The 21,499-nt window shown below is 44.3% G+C and overlaps 1 long non-coding RNA gene across 1 annotated transcript; it reads left to right on the top strand.

The window, feature by feature from the left end:
- The first annotated feature begins 316 nt into the window (after positions 1-316).
- Positions 317-16,937, top strand: LOC116989696. Its single transcript, XR_004416298.1, has 3 exons — positions 317-389; positions 11,197-11,264; positions 16,866-16,937. It is a non-coding gene; the product is annotated as an uncharacterized LOC116989696 (long non-coding RNA).
- The last annotated feature ends 4,562 nt before the right edge of the window (positions 16,938-21,499 follow it).

The raw sequence follows: 21,499 nt of genomic DNA, 5'->3' as shown, positions 1-21,499 counted from the left end.
ATAACTGCAGACGTAAAGGGTTGGAAGAGCTTTTGGCTCTTGTGGCTCATGGTGACAGTGATGGTGCTGGGGTGGGAGTTTATTGTCATAATCAACTGTTACCAACCAGAAAATCCATTTTAGTAATTTTTCTCATGTGAATGAGGAATTTCCATCTCTGTAAGTGAACTCCAGACTTTCGATAAATCAATGCATTTTTACATTTAAGATTGAATGTTTATATTAAAAAATCATCTTCAGTGCATTTCCTGAATCTGTGCAAATACAGATGTATGACTGAAAAAAATACATAACATTTTTTTTGTTTCATGTCTAGGATACTGGTGTTCTTCACCAGAGATGGTTTTCAAAGTTCTCTCTATCCACTTGAATTTCCCAAAGCATTGTTGGTATGTTAGAAGCTGATTAATGGAAAAGTATTGTATGATCAAAAAAGTAAATATTATTCATGATGTACTTCTGAATTAATACACTAAAGAACATTTATTTATCTAAGGAATGCTACTCTTTTGTAATAACACGAATAACAAGAATACAAATACTTGTTAAACCTTATTTTTAGTAAAACTGGACAGCATGAAAACAGGCCCTACCTCATTCATGCCAACAAAGATACCCCATCCAAGCTAATCCCATTTGCCCACATGTGGCACATATCCCTCTAAACCTTTCCTATCCACATATTTGTCCACATGTCTTTCAAATTCAAGTTCCGGAAGTGGCGGCGCTGTTAACAGCTGCAGCTCGCCTGCAGTCCGTCTGTCTTTACTTTTTTGTTGTTTTTTTTGTCTTGTTTTGACTAAGTTTTAGTTTGTTGGGTTGTGTTATGGGGGGGGGTGAATCATCTTTTTTTGTCTCTCCCTTCGGGGGAATGCGACTTTTTCTTGTCGTATCCCCCTTCTCTGCCTCCGTCTGCGCTGAGGCCTAATGGTGGAGCTGGCAGTCTCCAACCTGCGACCGACCTCGAGGCTCCGGAGGCAGAGCCAGCCAGGACTTACCAACGCGAGGCTGGCCGTCTTCGGGGCCGAGGCAGCGGTGGCCCGACTTGCTGATGCGGCGTTCCAGCTTTCGGCAGCGGCCCGGAGCTGAGACTGTGGGACTCAGAGCTGATGCAGTAGCCCAGGGCTGGGGCAGCGGGACTCGGAGCTGGGGCAGCGGGACTCGGAGCTGTTGCAGGGGACTCGGAGCTGTTGCAGCCGGACTCGGAGCTGATGCAGCGGGACTCGGAGCTGATGCAGCGGCACGGGGCTAGGGCTGCGGGACTCGGAGCTGGGGCAGCGGGACTCGGAGCTGGGGCAGCGGGACTCGGAGCTGTTGCAGCGGGACTCGGAGCTGATGCAGCGGGACTCGGAGCTGATGCAGCGGCCCGGAGCTGAGGCTGCAGGACTCGGAGCTGGGGCAGCGGGACTCGGAGCTGTTGCAGCGGGACTCGGAGCTGATGCAGCGGGACTCGGAGCTGAGGCTGTGGCGGGCCGACTCGGAGCGGAGATGGCGTTCCGGCTTTCGGCAGCGGCGACATCACCAAGGAGGTCCGCTGGACTGGAGAGCGGCATCTTCGGCCTGGATCGATCGCCTCAGCGCAGAGGGAGAACAAGTTGGGAAGAGACAGAGACTAAGACTTTTGCCTCCATCACAGTGAGGAGGTGCTTGGTGAACTCACTGTGGTGGATGTTAATTTGTGTTTATTGTATGTTTTGTTATTTATTGTTACTGTGTATGACTGCAGGCAACGTAATTTCGTTCAGACCGAAAGGTCTGAATGACAATAAAGGAATCAAATCAAATTCAAATTCAAATGTTGTTATTGTATCTGCCTCAGCTACTTCCTCTGGCAACTCATTCCATTTACCCACCATCCTCGTTGTGAAAAAGTTGCTCTCAAGTTGCCCTCATGTTCTTTAGTTCTTGATTCCTCAACCCTGGGAAAAATACTCCATGCTGACACCCTATTCCCCTCATGATTTTATACTCTACTAGACTAAGTGGGACCCATTGGGTCCCAGCATCACACAGGAGGGCTGGTCACCAACGCAATATTCCACATCTCCACCAATTCCAATATTGATCGCCAGTGGGGGGGGGCTGTCTGTTGCGCTAGCATGGGTGTTGCGGGCCGAAGGTACTGGTTTCCAGAGGGCTAGTATAGATATTGTGGGCCGAATGGATTCTTCGGCTGGCATCCAACTGTTGCAATGATTTTAAAAGCCAAGCCAAGGCAAACAATTGGGCTGCAGCCACCTGACAACCAAAATTCATTTTGTGAACACAAACTTTTTTAAAAAGGCGAAGCAAACAATTGGGCTGCAGCCACCTGACAAACAAAATTCATTTTGTGAAAACAAACTTGTTATAAAGGGGAGGCAAACAATTGGGCTGCAGCCACTTGACAACCAAAATTCATTTTGTGACCACAAACTTGCTAAAAAGGCGAGGCAAACAATTGGGCTGCAGCCACCTGACAACCAAAATTCATTTTGTGAACACAAACTTGTTAAAAGGTGAGGCAAACAATTGGGCTGCAGCCACCCGACAACCAAAATTCATTTTGTGAACACAAACTTGTTAAAAAGGCGAGGCAATTAATTGGGCTACAGCCACCTGACAACCAAAATTCATTTTGTGACCACAAATTTGTTAAAAAGGCGAGGCAAACAATTGGGCTGCAGCCACCTGACAACCAAAATTCATTTTGTGAACACAAACCTTTTTTAAAAGGCGAGGCAAACAATTGGGCTGCAGCCACTTTAGAGTCGCATCGAGGGGCTTCACCGTGGAATAGACGTGCGTTCATTGTTATTCGCAGCTCAGAGATCCATGACCCTCTCGCTTCCAGGGTCTGGCAGAGACTGAGTGAGGCACTACACTTCCGGGTTTTATAGTCCCTCCCACTGCCGCCAGCGGGGCAACAGAGAGAATGGGGAATTAAAAAAAAACATTTATATCTCTCTGATTTTCCATCGATGGGAAAAATCCTCTGGTCCCGGAAGGCGGAGGGGGGCTCTGAGCAAGGTGGCCTAAAATGATGGCCGTTGGTGGTGGCGGCGTTCTCTCGGAAATCGCAGCACAGTGGGCCAAAAGCGGTCAAGATCAGACTTTTAGTAATATAGATAAGATTATCCCTCAGCCTCGCCTCCTGTGCTCCAAGGAATAAAGACCTAGCATGTCCAACCTTTCTCTGCAGCTCAAGCACTCAGGTCCTGGCAACATCCTTGTAAGTCTCCTCTGCTTCTTTTCCAGTGTAAAGGCATCATTCCTCTAGCAGGTTGACAAAAAGTTAACACAAAGCGCTGCAACACTGATGTTTAGTTTAGAGATATAGCGTGGAAACAGGCCCTTTGGCCCACTGAGTCTGTGCCGACCAATGATCATCCGTGCATTAATTCTATCCTACACACTAGGGGACAATTAACAGAAGCCAAATAAGTTTGAAATGTGGTAGGAAACTGGAAAAACCCCACACGGGCACAGGGAGAACACACAAACCCCATACAGATAGCACCTGTAATCAGCTTCGAACCCGGGTCTCTGGTACTGTAAGGCAGCAACTCAGCTGCTGCGCCACTGTGTCGCCCCAATTTAAATTGAATTGAATTGAATTTAATACCTTTATTTGTCATTCAGACCTTTCGGTCTGAACGAAATGCTGTTGCCTGCAGCCATACATGTAATAATAACAAAACACAATAAACACAAATTAACATCCACCACAGTGAGTTCACCAAACACCTCCTCACTGTGATGGAGGCAAAAGTCTTAGAGTTACTGTCTCTTCCCTCCTCTTCTCCCTCTGCGCCGAGGCGATACCCCACCGGGCGATGGCGGCCCGGGGGGTGGTCGAAGATGCCCGCAGCTGTTGCAACGGGTGCTCCGGAAAACAGGCACCAGCCAGTGACCTGCGAGCTCCCGACATTGTCCTCCACCGGCCCGCGGCCGAGCCCAGGATCCAGGTCGCCGCCGCCTCAGCCGCCGTAGCACCGTCTCCGCTCCGCACCGGGCCACCCACAAGGCAGCGTCTCAGCCCCGCTCAATACCTTGCCTAATGAAAATCAATATGCCAAAAGCTTTCTTCACCATCCTATCTACCTTGCATGAAATTTTCAGCAAAATATGTACTTGTGCTCCTATATTCTTCTGTGCTACAACACTCTCCAGGGCCCTACCTGCCCTGGTTTAACTTCACAAAATGTAACACCTTACACAACTAAATTAAACTCACTTAACCATTCCTCAGCCCATTTACCAGCTGATCAAAATCCCTTTGTTATTCCTGATAACGATCTTCACTATCTAAGATACCACTTATTATATTCTCATCTAAATTATTGATATAGATAACAAACAGCAATGGGCCCAGCACCGATCTCTAAACCACACCACTAGTCACAGTCCTCCTGTCCAAAATACAACTGTCCATAACTACCCTCTGCTTCCAACTGTGAAAACAATTCTGTATCCAGTTAGTGAACTCTCCCTGGATCCCATGCAATCTAACCTCCCAGAGCAGCCTACTGTGCAAAACTTTTAAAAAGCCTTTTTTGCAAACCATATAGACTATGGCTATGGCCTTATCCTTGTCAACCTTCTTAGTTACTTCATCAAAAACATAATCAAATTTGTGACACTCGAGCATCCACCTAGAAAACCATGATGACAATAACTGTGAACAAATATCCCTAATCAACCCCTGCCTGTCCAAATATATGCATATTTTATCACTCAGAATTCTCTCCGGTAGCTTTATTACCACAGATGTTAAGTTTAATGGTCTATAATTCCCACGTTTTACTTTGAGCCCTTCTTAATTAGGTGCACAATATTAGACATTCACCAGTCTTCCACCACCTCGCCCGTGTCTAACGATGATTCGCATATGTCAGCCAGGACTCCTGCATTTGCTTCTCTAGCTTCCCTCCGTGTCCTTGGATACATCTTTATCAAGGCCCGGAGACTTATCTACATTCATATGTCTTAGGATGTCCAGTGCCTCCACAACTTTAATACTGACATCTCCATTAACAGTCCTAACGTCCCTGGCCTTCATGCCTTTCTCCGTGATAAAAACAAAGAAGAAATATTAATCGGGGACATTGCCCATTTCCTGCAGCTCCACACTTTGATGACCACGAACGGGTCAGGCAGCATCTCAGCAGGTCAGGCATTATCTCTGGAGAAAGGTCCCAAACCCCATACGCCACCTATCCATCTTTTTTAGAGATGCTGCTTGACCTGCTGGGTTACTCCAGAATTTCATGTCTTTATATGAAGAATAAACTTTAATTTATCAACTCTAATTTGCCGCACTTCAAGTTGCAGACATTTTTGCTGATGTTATTGTGAAGGATCACAGTTGTTCTCCACACATTCCTTCATGTCTTATCCAACAATATAGTCAGCCACCTCCTTAACATACTATTGTCCTAGTGCTGAAGGCCCTCCTATAGTTCCTTTGAGAAAGTAGTGGTAAGCTCTTTAAATTACAGTTGGAGAGTTGTGGAGTTAGCACAGACAATCATGCAAACCACCCTCCCTTCACCTGGAGTTATCTACACTTCACGCTGCCTCGGCAAGGCCTCCAGCATAATTAAGGACGAGTCTCACCACGTTCAAGTTCAAGTGAGTTTATTGTCATTTGTCCCTGTATAGGACAATGAAATTCTTGCTTTGCTTAAGCACACAGAAAATAGTAGGCATTTACTACAAAACAGATAAATGTGTCCATATACCATGATATAAATATATACACACATGAATAAATAAACTGATAGTGCAAATAACAGAAAGTGGTTGGTAATAATCAGAGTTTTGTCCGAGCCAGGTTTAATAGCCTGATGGCTGAGGGGAAGTAACTATTCCTGAACCTGGTTGTTGCAGTCTTCAGGCTCCTGTACCTTCTACCTGAAGGTAGCAGGGAGATGAGTGTGTGGCCAGGATGGTGTGGGTCTTTGATGATACTGCCAGCCTTTTTGAGGCAGCGACTGCGATAAATCCCCTCAATGGAAGGAAGGTCAGAGCCGATGATGGACTGGGCAGTGTTTACTACTTTTTGTAGTCTTTTCCTCTCCAGGGCGCTCAAATTGCCGAACCAAGCCACGATGCAACCGGTCAGCATGCTCTCGACTGTGCACCTGTAGAAGTTAGAGAGAGTCTTCCTTGACAATCCGACTCTCCGTAATCTTCTCAGAAAGTAGAGGCGCTGATGTGCTTTTTGATGATTGCATTAGTGTTCTCGGACCAGGAAAGATCTTCAGAGATGTGCACGCCCAGGAATTTGAAGCTCTTGACCCTTTCAACCATCGACCCGTTGATATAAATGGGGCTGTGGGTCCCCCTCCTACTCCTTCCAAAGTCCACAATCAGTTCCTTGGTTTTGCTGGTGTTGAGGGCCAGGTTATTGCGCTGGCACCATATGGACAGTTGCTCGATCTCTCTTCTGTACTCTGACTCATCCCCATCAGTGATACGCCCCACAATAGTGGTGTCGTCAGCGAACTTGATGATGGAGTTCGCACTGTGGTTCGCTACGCAGTCATGGGTATAGAATGAGTACAGCAGGGGGCTGAGCACGCAGCCTTGAGGTGCTCCCGTGCTGATTGTTATTGAGGCTGACACATTTCCACCAATACGAACAGACTGTGGTCTGTGGACGAGGAAGTCAAGGATCCAGTTGCAGAGGGATGCGCAGAGACCCAGTTCTGCGAGTTTGGTAACCAGTTTGGAGGGGATGATTGTTAAATGCCGAGCTGTAATCAATGAATAACAGCCTGACATATGAGTTTTTGTTGTCCAAGTGGTCCAGTGCGGAGTGGAGGGCCAGCGAGATCGCATCCACCGTTGATCTGTTGTGGCGGTACGCGAACTGCAGTGGGTCCAGGTTTTTGTCGATGTAGGAGTTGATTTGCTCCATGATCAACCTCTCAAAGCACTTCATCACCACCTGGCGTTAGTGCCACTGGTCGATAGTCATTGAGGCATGTCACCTTACTCTTCTTGGGCACCGGTATAATTGATGCCCTTTTAAAGCAGGTGGGGACCTCAGACCTCAGAAGTGAGAGGTTGAAAATGTCCGTAAAAACTCCCGCCAGTTGGTCCGCACAGGTTTTTAGAACACGACCGGGTATACCATCAGGACCAGGTGCTTTTCGGGGGTTCACCCCCCTGAAGGATTTCCTGACATCGGCCTCTGTGACTGAGACTGAAATGCCATCGCAGCGAATGGGGGATCGGGAAGGCACATCAGTATTTTCCCTGTCAAAGCGTGCGTAAAACGCATTGAGCTCGTCAGGGAGTGATGTTACACCGGCATTCGAGCTGCCTCCTGGTTTTGCCTTGTAGGAGGTGATTGCATTCAGACCCTGCCACAGCTGCCGAACATCTGTCTCGTCCTCCAGTTTGGAGCAGAAGTCCCTTTTGGCCTTTTTGATGGCCTTACCAAGGTCGTATCTGGTCTTCATGTAGGCCACTGTATCGTTGGATGTGAATGCCCTGTGTCTGGACGTCAGGAGAGTGCGGATCTCAAAGTTCATCCAAGGTTTCTGATTGGGAAACACTCGGAAGGTTTTTGTAGGGATGCAGTCCTCCACACATTTCTTTATGAAGTCTGTAACGACTGTGGCATATTCGTTCAAGTCCGTTGCCGAGTCCTTGAACATTGCCCAGTCTACAGACTCCAAACAGTCCTGGAGTTGTTCTTCTGCCCCCCCCGACCAGCTCTGTGCTGTCCTCACATCTGGGGGTGCGCTCTTTAATTGCTGCTTGTAGGCAGGAAGAAGCAGCACCGCGGTATGGTCGGATTTACCGAAGTGAGGGCGAGGGATAGAACGATAGGCATTCTTAATGGTGGTGTAGCAGTGGTCGAGGGTGTTAGGTCCTCTGGTGCAGCAGGAGACATGTTGGTGGAAGTTGGGGAGTGATTTCTTGAGGTTCGCCTTATTGAAGTCCCCAGCAATGGTGGTAAATGCCTCGGGGTAAGACGTCTGGTGTTTGTTGACCACGGCCTGCAGCTCCTCCAGTGCCAGACGGACGTCTGCCTGGGGTGGGATGTAGACCGCGGTCAGGATAACGGAGGTGAATTCTCGGGAGGTAGAAGGGACGGCACTTCACCGCCAGATGTTCGAGGTGTGGAGAGTAGGAGTTGGACAGGACTGCCACGTCGGAACACCATGCAGAGTTGACCATGAGGCAGACGCCCCCTCCTCTCCCTTTCCCAGATGCCAGGGTACGGTCCATGCGGTGGATGGAGAACCCTTCAGGCTGGACCGCTGAGTCTGGGGAGCTGGGGGTGAGCCATGTCTCTGTGAAACAGAACACAGAGCATTCCCTCAGCTCCCTTTGATAAAGCAGTCTTGCCCTTAAGTCCTCCACTTTGTTTTCAAGGGACTGTACATTAGCCAGTAGGATGGTAGGGAGAGGGGGCCGAAGTCCTCTGCGCTTCATTCTGACCTGAAGTCCTGCCCGACGGCCACGTTTCCGGACACAATGGAGGCTTCCCCTTTGTTTCCAGGTACTGTACTTGCTGTACCTGCTGTTTCTGCGGACCTGCGCTGGAACGGGGATTCCCTCACAGACGGCAGCTCCAGCTCCGTAACGAACGGGGATTCCCTCAAAGTCTGCAGCTGCAGCTCCAGCTCCGTTGTTGCTGGGAGATCCAGCCCGTCGGCTCTGGGGGTCATCCCGGGGTCTCCAGGTACCGTACCTGGGATCCTCAGTCGGGTCGGGAGTTCCACAGCCAGCGTGGGAAAGTTTAAAGTCCAGGGCTCCCACAGCTGCGGGAGATCGCGAAATTGCGAGAGCCTTGAGGTGCTCAAGCAGCTTGTCCGAAACGGCACCGATTTCTGCCGTTTTTCTGATCCAGGTAAGTTGTTGGAAGTTGTAGTTGAGCCTTTTATTTTCCGGAGCTCCGCAAAAGTCGCCGCAGGCAGGCGCCATCTTGCAAACTTCCTCCCTCGCTCCCTCTTCCCCCCTCTTCAATCAGGAAGAGGTACAGAAGTGTGGAAATGCATGCATCCAGATTCAGGTACAGTTTCTTCCCAGATGTTATCGGGCAACTGAACCATCATATCACCAACTAGATAGAGGCCCTGACATATTACCTGCCTCATTGGAGACCCTCAGACTTTCTTCAATTGGCCTTTACTGGACTTTATCTTGCACTAAGCTTTATTCCCTTTATCCTGCATCTGTACACTATGGACGGCTTGATTGCCATCATGTGTAGTCTTTTCACTGACTGGATAGAATGCAACAAAAAAGCTTTTCATTGTACCTTGGTACATGTGAGAGTAATATTAAACTAATCTAATCAAATGCATAATGTTAACTTAAATTCTGATTGATATTAGTGATTATACAGCATGTTGTAGCATTCAGAAGTCAGTCACCAAACCTTTGTTTAAATTGAACCTTAAAAGACTATTTTCATAACTCTTGGAACAGTTTTGTCAGATATTGCCACACACAGTGATTCAGAAGACAAACTAATATGTCTTGTCTCTGTATTGGAAGTCCTTTCGTTATTGCTCTAACAAAGTTTCTACATTTAAAAATCAAGAGAAAAAAAGCACATCATGTATGCTTGTACATATTTTTAAAAATTTTCCAATCTAGCAGTGTTATGGAACCAATTTTTATCCCAAAAGGTGACATTCTTAACTTTAAAACCCAGTTGGTTAATGTCCATTGTGGTGGCACATCTTTGACTTTTTGTTAGTTCCAAGAATGTGTAGCAAAACTCATTGTTTAATAGTTATTTTTCTATTACACAGCGGCCATACGCTCGATTAACAGCTGCAATATTTGTGGAAGACCATTTAGCAATGCTTATCGGAGGAAATGTCTATCTCTACCATTCACAAAATAAATCATGGACTCCTTCTAGAGGTAGACAGTGTTAAGTGTGTTACTTTGACAAGGTATTAATATTTTATACCCTGTGGGCGAGCTTGATCATGACTGGTAACAATTGGTAGAATAGTTTATGTTTTGTTCTACAATATATTAATGGTCAGTGACACAGAAATGAATAGAACTGACATTCGATAGGGAAAACTTGTTTGTTTTGCTTCCTCCAATATCTAATTGCACCTATACTTTAGAATCCTTGTTTTAAAATTATTTATCGCATATTTTTAAAAATCTGCTCATTATCTTTACAAGAGACCTGTGACTAGTGGTTTGCCACAGGGTTTGGTGCTGGGCCCGTTACTGTTTGTCATCTGCATCAATGATGTGGATGAGAACATACAGGGTAAGATTAGCAAGTTTGCTGATGATACAAAAGTTAGTGGTTTTGCAGATAGTGAAGATGGTTATGAACGATTGCAGCAGGATCTGGATCGATTGGCCAGGTGGGCAGAGGAATGGTTGATGGAATTTAATACAGAGAAGTGTGAGGTGCTGCATTTTGGGACGTCAAACAAGGGCAGGACCTACACAGTAAATAGTAGGCCTCTGGGTAGTGTAGAGCAGAGGGATCTAGGAGTACAAGTGCATGGTTCCTTGAAGGTCGAGTTGCAGGTAGATAAGGTGGTCAAAAAGGCTTTTGGCACTTTGGCCTTCATCAGAGTATTGAGTATAGAAGTTGGGAGGTCATGTTGCAGTTGTATAAGACATTGGTGAGACCGCATTTAGTATTTTGTGTTCAGTTCTGGGCACCATGTTATAGGAAAGATATTGTCAAAGGGTTCAGAAAAGATTTACGAGGATGTTGCCAGGACTAGAGGGTGTGAGCTATCGGGAGAAGTTGAGTAGGCTGGGACTCTATTCCATGGAGCGTAGGAGGATGAGGGGAGATCTTATAGAGATATACAAAATCATAAGAGGAATAGATCGGGTAGATGCACAGAGTCTTTTACCCAGAGTAGGGGAATCGAGGACCAGAGGACATAGGTTCAAGGTGAAGGGGAAAAGATTTAATAGGAATCCAAGGGGTAACTTTTTCACACAGAGGGTGGTGGGTGTATGTAACAAGCTACCAGAGAAGGTAGTTGAGGCTGGGACTATCCCATTGTTTAAGAAACAGTTGGACAGGTACATGGATAGGACAGGTTTGGATGGTTATGGACCAAGCACGGGCAGGTGGGGCTAGTGTAGCTGGGACATTGTTGGCCGGTGTGGGCAAGTTGGGCCGAAGGGCCTCTCTCCACACTGTATCACTCTATGACTGGAAACTTTAAGTAATTTATACTTCATCTCTTTAAGGTATAAACGCGAGCATAGATGGGATTACAAGCAATCAGTGCTGTATCAATAAAGACCCCTTTTGTAAGGTACATGTTGGACACTATTTGATTGGTTTATTTGATGCTTTGCTAAACATAGTAATTTGGACATATAATACATACAACATGTAAAACATCCTCAGGTACTTCACTGAAATTTATAAAAGACAATGGGAAATTTTAAGCAGATAAGGAAATGTCGATATGATGACCCAAGTCATTGTCAAAGAGATTCAAGACCAAGTCATGGTCCAATCAAGATTCAAGTAGAGAGACACAGATGCTTAGGGAGGGAATTCCAAGGCTGAGGGACCAGATAACTGTATAAAGGACAACACAATTCTGTAGTTGGTAGAGCCACTGCCTCACAGCACCAAAGGCCCAGGTTCCCAGAAAAACGAAATGCTGACCAAAAAATGTGCAATGACAATTTAACTACTATACAGTTGTCCTTCTATCACAGTTCCATAAGAAAATCATACTTTTCTGCTCCTATCCATGCATGCTCATTCCCAAAGGGAGACTCCTTCCACACCTACATGAATCTTCTTACTGTACTATTTAATCACATTTTTGACTGTTTCATGTCATCATATAACTTTCGTTTAGTTTAAATATACAACGTGGAAACACGCCCTTCGGCCCACCGAGTCTGTGCCGACCATGATCACCTGTGCACTCGACACTAAGGACAATTTACAGAAGCCAATTAACCTACAAAGCTGCACATCTTTGGAATGTGGGAGGAAACTGCAGCAACCAGAGAAAACCCACACGGTCACAGGGAGAACGTACAAACTCCAGATGGACAGCACCCACAGTCAGGATCGAACCTGGCTTTCTGGCGCTGTAGGGCAGCAACTCTACCGCTGCGCCACTTTGTCGCAGAGAGAAAACATCTCAAAGCAAAACAAGAACGGCACTCATTTACATTGTGCTTTGGATGAATAGTCACTGGAAGAAAGTGAATTTATACATAGTATGGCCTCAAAAGTAGATTAATAAATGAATCATCCTACTTACAATTAGAAGCTTAAGTATAACATCTCAGCAAAAATGGCATCTCCAACAACGTTTCATCTCCTGCTCATTTATCTGTTATTTATGATCTAAATTATATTGGGGATTGGGCACACAATCTCTGACTCAGAGTGAGGTTTGTCAACTGAAGCAGAAAGCAGTTTCCATGATAGTTGATGTAGAATTGAGGAAGCGATGAGGATATTAGATTGATATGTATTTATCTACACATTCATCTCTCCACTATGGTTTTCTAGGCAAGTCATGTGTTATTATTTCAGGTAGAACTGCCTGTAATTGACTACTCAAATTTACTCACTATGGCTATGTTTGTAAGAACATTAAACCTCATCAGAGATTGCATTTCCAATATGTGGCATATTGGCATACTTCCCAAACCACTTCCCTCCACAACTGAGGGAACACATAGAGAATTGAAGGTACACAAAATTGCTGGGGAAACTCAGTGGGTGCAGCAGCATCTATGGAGCGAAGGAAATAGGCGACGTTTCGGGCCGAAACCCTTCTTCAGAATGCATGGACTGGTGTGGAAGAAGTGGGTTTGAATTTGTGGAACATTGGCACCAGTATTGGGGAAGGAGGGAACTGTTCCGATGGGACGGACTCCACTTGAACCCGACTGGGACCAGAATCCTGGCAAACTGTATAACCAGGGCCGTAGAAAGAGCTGTAAATTAAATAGTGGGGGGAGATCAACAAACAGGAAGTGTAATGGTAGAGTTAAAGGGAAAGAGAATGCAGGAAAAGTTACAGAGGTCTCCAGAATGAATGGGACGGAAAGTAATGATCATATTGAATGGCGGTGCAGGCTCGAAGGGCCGAATGGCCTACTCCTGCACCTAATTTCTATGTTTCCATGTAAGGTCAGGTAAAATCAGGTGAGAGGGGAGGAGAATACCAAATTAATGGTGTTGTGTTTGAATGCGCGTAGTATAAGAAATAAAGAGGATGAGCTTGTGGCACAGTTAGAAATTGGTAGGTATGATGTGTTGGAATTACATAGATGTGGCTGCAAGAGGATCGGAGCTGGGAGCTGAATATTCAAGATTATATATTCTATCGGAAAGACAGACAGGTGGGCAGAGTGGGTGGAGTAGCCCTGTTGGTAAGGAATGAAATTCAGTCTGTAGCGAGGGGTGACATAGGCTCAGAAATTGTAGAGTCATTGTGGATAGAGTTGAGAAATTGTAAGGGTAGTTATTTACAGGCCCCCCAAAAGTAGCCAGGATATAGATTTCAATATGCAGGTAGACTGGGAAAATCAGGTTGGTACTGGTTCCCAAGAAAGGGAATTTGCAGAGTGCCTCCGAGATGGATTCCTAGAGCAGCTTGTAGTGGAGCCTACCAGAGTAAAGGCAGTTCTGGATTTAGTGTTGTGCAATAGGCTGGATTTGATAAGGGAACTCAAGGTAAAGGAACCACTTGGAGGTAGTGACCACAACGTGATATGTTATAATCTGCAATTTGAGAGGGAGAATGTGAAATAATTTGGGTCGGTGTTGCAGTTGAGCAAATGGGACTGTAGAGGAATGAGGGAGGAGCTGGCCAAAGTTGACAGGAAAGGGACCGTAGCAGGGATGACGGTGGAACAGCAATGGCAGAAATTTCTGGGAATAATTCAGAAGATGCAGGATCTTTTCATTTCAAAGAGGATGAAAGATTCTTGGGGGAGGGAAGGGTGGCCATGGCTGACAAGGGAAGCCAAGGACAGGAAAAACAAAAAGCGAAGGCATATAATATTGCAAAGATTAGTGGGAAGCCAGAGGATTGGGAAGCTTTTAAAGAATACGGGGAGAAAAGAACAAATACGAAGGCAAGCATGCTAATAATATAAAAGAGAATAGTAAGAGGTTCTTCAGTTATATAAAGAGTAAGAAAGAGGCAAGAGTGGACATTGGACCGATGGAAAATAGTGCAGGAGAAGTGATAATGGGGAATAAAGAAATGGCAGAGGAGTTGAATAATTTTTTTTCATCAGTCTTCACAGTGGAAGACACTAGCAATGTGCCTGAAATTCAAGAGAGTAAAGCGGTGGAAGTTAGTGGAGCGACTATTACTAAGGAGAAGGTGCTTGGGAAGCTGAAAGGGCTGAAGGTGGGTATGTCAGCTGGACCGATGAACTGCATCCTAGGGTTCAGAAAGAAGTGGCTTTAGAGATTGTGGAGGCATTGATAGAGATATTTCAAGAATCATTAGAGTCAGGAGTGGTTCCAGATGATTGGAAAACTGCCAATTTCACTCTGCTGCTCAAGAAGAGAGCAAAGCAGAATAGTGGGAACTATAGGGTGGTTAGTCTGACTTCAGTGGTTGGTAAGATTTTAGAGTCCATCATAAAGGATGAGATTACCGAGTACTCAAAAGTTCATGACAAAATAGGCCGAAGTCAGCATGGCTTTGTGAAGGGCAGGTGTTGCCTGACAAATTTGCTGGAATTCTTTGATGAAGTAAATAGCAAGACAGACAAAGGAGAGTCATTAGATGTTGTTTACCTAGATTTTCAGAAAGCCTTTGATGTTACCACCTGGGAGGCTGCTAAAGAAGATGAGAGTCCATGGTATTAAAGGCAGGTACTAGCATGGATAGCAGATTGGCTGGATGGCAGAAAGCAAAGAGTGGCAAGAAAGGTATTTTTTTCTGGTTGGCTGCCAATGACTAGCAGAATTCCGCTGGAGCCATTGCTCTTCACGTTGCATATTAATGATTTGGATGAGGGGGATTGAAGGCTTTGTGGCCAAGTTTGCAGATGATATGAAAATAGGTGGAGGGGCAGGTAGTGAAGAGAAAGCTGGGACTCTGCAGAAGGACTTGGACAGGTTGGGAGAGTGGGCAGAGAAGTGGCAGATGAAATATCGTGCAGCAAAGTGTGGAGTTGGTCATTTTGTTAGTAGGAATAAAGGCGCAGACTATTTTCTAAATGGAGAGAGAATCCGGAAATCGGAGGTACAAAGGGACTTGGGAGTGCTAGTGCAGGATTCCCAAAAAGTTAATCTGTAAGTCGAATCAGTAGTAAAGAAAGCAAATGCATTTATTTCGAGAGGGTTTGTATACAAAAACAGGGATGTAATGCTGAGGCTCTATAAGGCGCTGGTCAGGCCGCATTTGGAATATTGTGAGTAAGTTTGGGCACCATATCTGAGGAAGCATGTGCTGACTCTGGAAAAGGACGAGTAGATCCCAGGAATGAGTAAGTTAACATATATGATGAGCGTTTGACGGTACTAGGGCTCTACTCGCTGGAGTTTAGAAGGATGAAGGGGATCCTCATTGAAACGTACAGCATAGTGAAAGGCTTGGATAGAGTGGATGTGGAGAAGATGTTTCCACTAGTGGGAGAGTCTAAGACTAGAGGTCATAGCCTCAGAATTAAAGGACGTTCTTTTAGGAAGGAGATGAGGAAAAATGTATTTAGTCAGAGGGTGGTGAATCTGTGGAATTCTTTTCCACAGAAGTCTGTGGAGGCCAAGTCAGTGGATATTTTTAAGGAAGAGATAGATAGATTCTTGATTAGTACGGGAGTCAGAGGTTATAGGGTGAAGGCAGGTGAATGGGGTTAGGAGGGAGAGATAAATCAGCCATGATTGAATGGTGGAGTAGACGTGATGGGCCAAATGGCCTAATTCTGCTCCTATCACATGATCTTATAACAACTGCCTTCACTATGCTCATCTGAAATCTTTTGCCGTTAACTCTAAAGCTCTTACCACAGATGTTACCAATTCTGTTGCTCCTTAATACCAAATGTATAATTAACAGAAAAAGGCGCCATGTGCTTGATTTATATACATTTATCATCTTGCTGAAACCAATATCAACACCTGAATTTTATTGTAATCTTTTGGTCCCTTCACAGAGTATAAGTGCCTTAGTCATTGCATATCATAAGGGTGCCAACATGTCTCAAGTTTCACTATGGTTGTCTACCGATGGTGGTTTGGATTTTTCAAAAATAGCTCCAGAGCTGCCACTCGAGGTATGTTAATCCTGAGAGAAATAAGTTTTCAATTTCAAATGTCAAAGATGTTCAGAATGAATGAAATTCGAATTTAAAAGATTACTTTTTTGATTTGTATTATATCTTCCACCCTATCTAGCTCCTCATTCATTAATGTAAACATTTGATGTAATGTTTTTTTACCATTTTACAATAGTGCTTACTCTGACGTAGCCATTCACCACTGGTTACTTGGGAGTAGAGAGTGAAGCAAAATCAATGTTTCACATTGATAACCAGGAAGGACATCCATCTGAAGAATTATCTTTTGTTTTTCTCTCTGCTGACCTGCAACATGTTTTGTTTTATATCATTTTTCCAGCATCTGCACTATTTTACTTTCAGATTTTTGGGGGGAGTGGGACATCAATATAAATATAATTTTTCATCCATCAAGTGACTGGTGTTATCTCTACACATATCCCTTCAAGTATAAATGCTGAGGAAATGAACTAGTGGATTTTAATGTACAAGTGCACCTGAGGAAATATCTGGATTCAATTGTATCATTTAATTTATATTATTTCATTCTGTTTATCTTGTACTTCAGTTGTGTTACCGGTGATCATAAAACTTAGCAGTCACTAATGTAAAAATTAACTGCTTTATATCCTCAGGGAAGTTTTGAAGGAGCATTTATCTTCCCTACAATATCGGCATTAGCATTTTTAATAAGAGAATATCGGGAGGTATGTTTGTATCCTTTCAATACTGTTACTATTTAATTATAATAATGCCTCTTGAAGTGCAGTAACTTGTAATTGGCACGATTTTGACAGGAATGCTTAAACTGTTTTAGGGTCGTGTTTTAAACTGTTTTATGGCATCGATGATCATTTCTCGCACCCAGGGGACTTATGTCTCTAAAATGGGTGGAAAACTGAGACAAGTACAATTAATTGATTTGTTTATTGTGATCTAATCTTTAGTTTTCCACCCCATAAAAAAACAAAACTTAGTATCGTAATTATCTGCCACAATGTACACTCTGCCCCGCACTTCCCTGTGATATGTGTAAATGTTGAGGAATTGATTAGAGTCCAATGTTGTTGAAATACATTTGACTAGACTTGGGATGGAATTTTCTATGCAACAAGGTAAAAGATTTATAATTGTTATTAGTTTTATTTTAGGTACATTGCAATACACAGTAACCTCACTGCAACTCCTTTTAATTTGCACCCTCGTGATCGTAACCCTTATTTTATACAACCAGTGGGAATGCAGGGACACCTTGTCATCTGGAGTGTTCATACACTGCTTTTCTCTCCGAACCATGGTAAGCCATTGATAGGCATGAGGGAGCTGTTTTTTCATTAAGTTAAAATAATTCATTGAAATTAATCATGTTAAGGAATGAAATGATTAAAGTGCCAATCAATGAGTGATCAATAATTGGAATTTAGGATTTAAACCATTTTATCTTGCAGGCCAGAATGTATATCCAATTCGTTATTATGACTTGCCTGGTCAAGTGTCCCACGTGATGATTCAGAAGCGTATTATTCAGCAAGTTATCTGCAGTATGTATCTTAAAATTGACAAATTAATTTAACATGTATCATTTTTCACTGATTAAGTTAAAATTATGTGAAGCATGAAGATTTTCACGGTACACCTCTGTTGGGTATCCTATGAAATCTCAAAATGTGTTAATTCCAGCACAGCATTTTCTATTGATTTATTGCAAGCTCTCGCAGCTGCCAGCACTTAACGTGCAGTCGTGATCTCGACAGCTAGCTCAAAGCATGCAACCATGCAAGTTGACAGTGACTGATTTTGTACATTGTTTAAACATCAGTGGATATCTCCATTCTGACACGATGAAAGAATGCTCATTGATGATGCAGCTGAAAATGTACGGGCCAAGAACAATGGCCTGAGGTATGCCTGCATTAATATCCTGGGATAAGATAATTAACCTACCCCAACCACAATAATATTCCTTTATGTGAGGTATGACTCCAATTGTCTATCAGTGGTATCCACTTGATGCTCCTTAACCTTAGTTTCACCAGGTCTCTCTAATGAATCCTCTCGCTTGAGGTGCAATTAGCTATATATATCCAGGACATAGCAACCCACATTTTCAGGTCGATGCTGGCATTGTAACTAATTGGAACAGCTTGATTGGAGGTTCAGCCAATTCTGAAGCTCAGATTTGTTGCTCAATAACCTGCACATTGTCTGAATTAAATAATCATTAAAAAAATGACAACACAGAAGGAAACCATTTAGCACAGTGAAAAGTGTACTTTATCTTAATCCCACCTTCCCACACGAGGTCCCAGCTCTGTAGGTAACATATCTTCAAGTGCACATCTATGTATTATTTAAATGGATTGAATATTTCTACCAGCAAATGCATTCCAGACCTGTACCACCCACTGGGAGAAAATGTTCTTCTTGTCTCCTCCTATTCTTCGCGAGTTACTTTAAGTCTATGCCCCTCGCCTTCAACTCCACGGCTAAGGTAGAAAATAGTCTTTCCTAATTATTTTATCTCGCACCTTCCATTTTATATACATCATTCTCCCATCAGCTCCCACTGTTCCAAAGAAAGAAATCATGGTTTCTTCATTCCCTCATAGTTGCAATGTCCCAGCAACATTTTCCTGTTTGTGAACTTTTACCCAGTGGCGGAAATCCCAGGAGGGCCAGGAGGGACACGTCTCCCTTCTGTTTTGAGAGGTGGGGATCGTCCCCCACCTCTCAAAACCCCCCCATTTTTTGTAATCCATTTTAAAACCCGGTGAAATCTCCGCTTTCCGCGAGACAGTGGGGGTGGGACTGCTGATCGAGGGCGCCGATTGGACGAGAGAGACGTCGGTCAGCAGGCAATAGGGGCGGGACATGATGATTCAGCACGATCATTGGAGGAGGGAGGTGTTGGTGAGAGGCCGAAGTAGGGGGGGGTGGGACTGAGGATAGAGCGCGGTGATCGGAGGAGGGAGACGTGCCAAAACACTCTCGGCACAGACCTGTGCCTCATCCGCAGCCAGGATCGATCCCGGCTCTCCGGCGTGTCCCACCCGAGTGACCCCCCCACGCCCGGGGGTGGCCAGAGAAGTCGGGAGTCAGACGGGCGCGGTGCCCCCAGGGCCAGAGCCAGTGCAGAGAAGCAGCGCTAAACTGTAGGACTGTAGATTAACCCGGCGAGACAGGCAGAGTTGAGCTGCATTTAGCGCTGGATTGGGCCTCCGAAGCCTCGCGTGTGTGTGTAAGTGTGCGAATGCGCGCGCGGCCACCAAAAAATTGTGTCCCCCTTGTCCCCCGGTCCCCTCCATATTTTGATAACGATTTCCGTGCCTGCAGGCATTGATCTGGTGCCTTGCAATGTTAGCAGCTGAATAACAGCACAAAAATATCAATGTGCTATGGAGTCAGATATTTTGGCCCATGATTTACAGACATCTTGGCTCAGCTTTGGAAGCTCTGTATGTTGACGACTGCTTGTTATCGAGGTTTAAATATTGCTGTCAGGGAAGTAAGTGAGGGAGGGAGTGTGTGATGAGTTAGCTTTGAGAACCCATGTGGCTATCTCCCATACTGTGAATTTTTAAAAATTTGAAATATAAATATATCCATTTTGAATTTATAATTTTGTTTTGAAACTTAGATATTTTTAATGCATTAACAAGTCTCATGGCGCTTAATATGGGTTTTTCAACTTTTTTGTTTTTGTCAGAGTGAAAAAAAAAGCAGTACTTTATTATCTGTCTTCTATTTTAGATACTGATGATGAGATTGCTATGATGACCATTGGTGGAGAAATCTATTTTGGAAAGCTCAACATAGGTGCAAGATTATTGAGGGGAAGTATAATAAATCAATAGAGTCAATAGAAACATAGATAGAAACATAGAAAATAGGTGCAGGAGGAGCCCATTCGGCCCTTCGAGCCAGCACCGCCATTCATTGTGATCATGGCTGATCGTCCCCTATCAATAACCCGTGCCTGCCTTCTCCCCATATCCCTTGACTCCACTAGCCCATAGAGCTCAATCTAACTCTTTCTTAAATCCATCCAGTGACTGTGGCAGGGAATTCCACAAATTCACAACTCTCTGGGTGAAAAAGTTTTTTCTCACCTCAGTCTTAAATGACCTCCCCTTTATTCTAAGACTGTGGCCCCTGGTTCTGGACTCGCCCAACATTGGGAACATTTTTTCCAATAGGTTCCTGGTGCCAGCGTTTGACTCGAGTGTGATGTTGGCAGTCAATGATTGCACCTAACTACCTACCGCCTGACCCTTCAGTATGATTTTGCTGTAAGATTTTAACCCGCACAGTTCCCATTTGTACATTCCACATAAGAGGTCTATTTCACATGTAGCATAGTATTCAAAGGTCTTCAATGCCATATTTCTACACTTTCACATTAGCCATTAATATAGATGTTAATAGGGCATGTAATTTTGGAGGTCTATCTTCGGCCACTATTCTAATGTCTGGAAGCAATAATGTTGTCTTTTAAAACTGAAATTTTGGCCAATAAAATGAATGAAACTGAATTTTAGGAGTACAATGCACAATTGCTCATTTGTTATAAATAACATATTGAATTAATATCCCAGCATTTTTTAAGAATGAACTATAAATTATTAAGAATTGTTAGAAACATAGAAGTATAGAAACATAGAAAATAGATGCAGGAGTAGGCCATACAGCCCTTCGAGCCAGCACCGTCATTCAATACGATTATGGCTGATCATCCAAAGTCAGTACCCTGTTCCTGCTTTCTCTCCATATTCCTTGATTCCGTTAGCCCTAAGAGCTATATCCAACTCTCTCTTGAATACATCCAGTGAATTGGCCTCCACTGCCTTCTGTGGCAGAGAATTCCGCAGATTCACAATTCTCTGGGTGAAAAAGTATTTCCTCATCTCAGTCCTAAATGGCCTACACCTTATTCTTAAACTGTAACCCCTGGTTCTAGACTCCCCCAACATCGGGAACATTGTTCCTGCATCTAGCATGTCCAATCTCTTAAGAATTTTATGTATTTTCCGGTATCTAGTTGTAGTCAACTTTGGAGAGAAACACCCTACATTGTTTTTAAGAAGGAACTACAGATGCTGGAAAATCGAAGATTGACAAAAGTGCTGGAGAAACTCAGCGGGTGCAGCAGCATCTATGGTGCGAAGGAAATAGGCAACGTTTCGGGCCGAAACCCTTCTTCAGACTGATGGAGGGTGGGGGGGGCGGGGAGAAGAAAGGAAAAAGGAAGAGGAGGAGCCCGAGGGCTGAG

This window comes from Amblyraja radiata, chromosome 29, assembly GCF_010909765.2.
Source record: "Amblyraja radiata isolate CabotCenter1 chromosome 29, sAmbRad1.1.pri, whole genome shotgun sequence".
In the NCBI taxonomy this organism is placed as follows: domain Eukaryota; kingdom Metazoa; phylum Chordata; class Chondrichthyes; order Rajiformes; family Rajidae; genus Amblyraja; species Amblyraja radiata.
The sequence above is the reverse complement of the archived record's forward strand: the minus strand, read 5'-3'. Positions and strand labels throughout refer to the sequence as shown.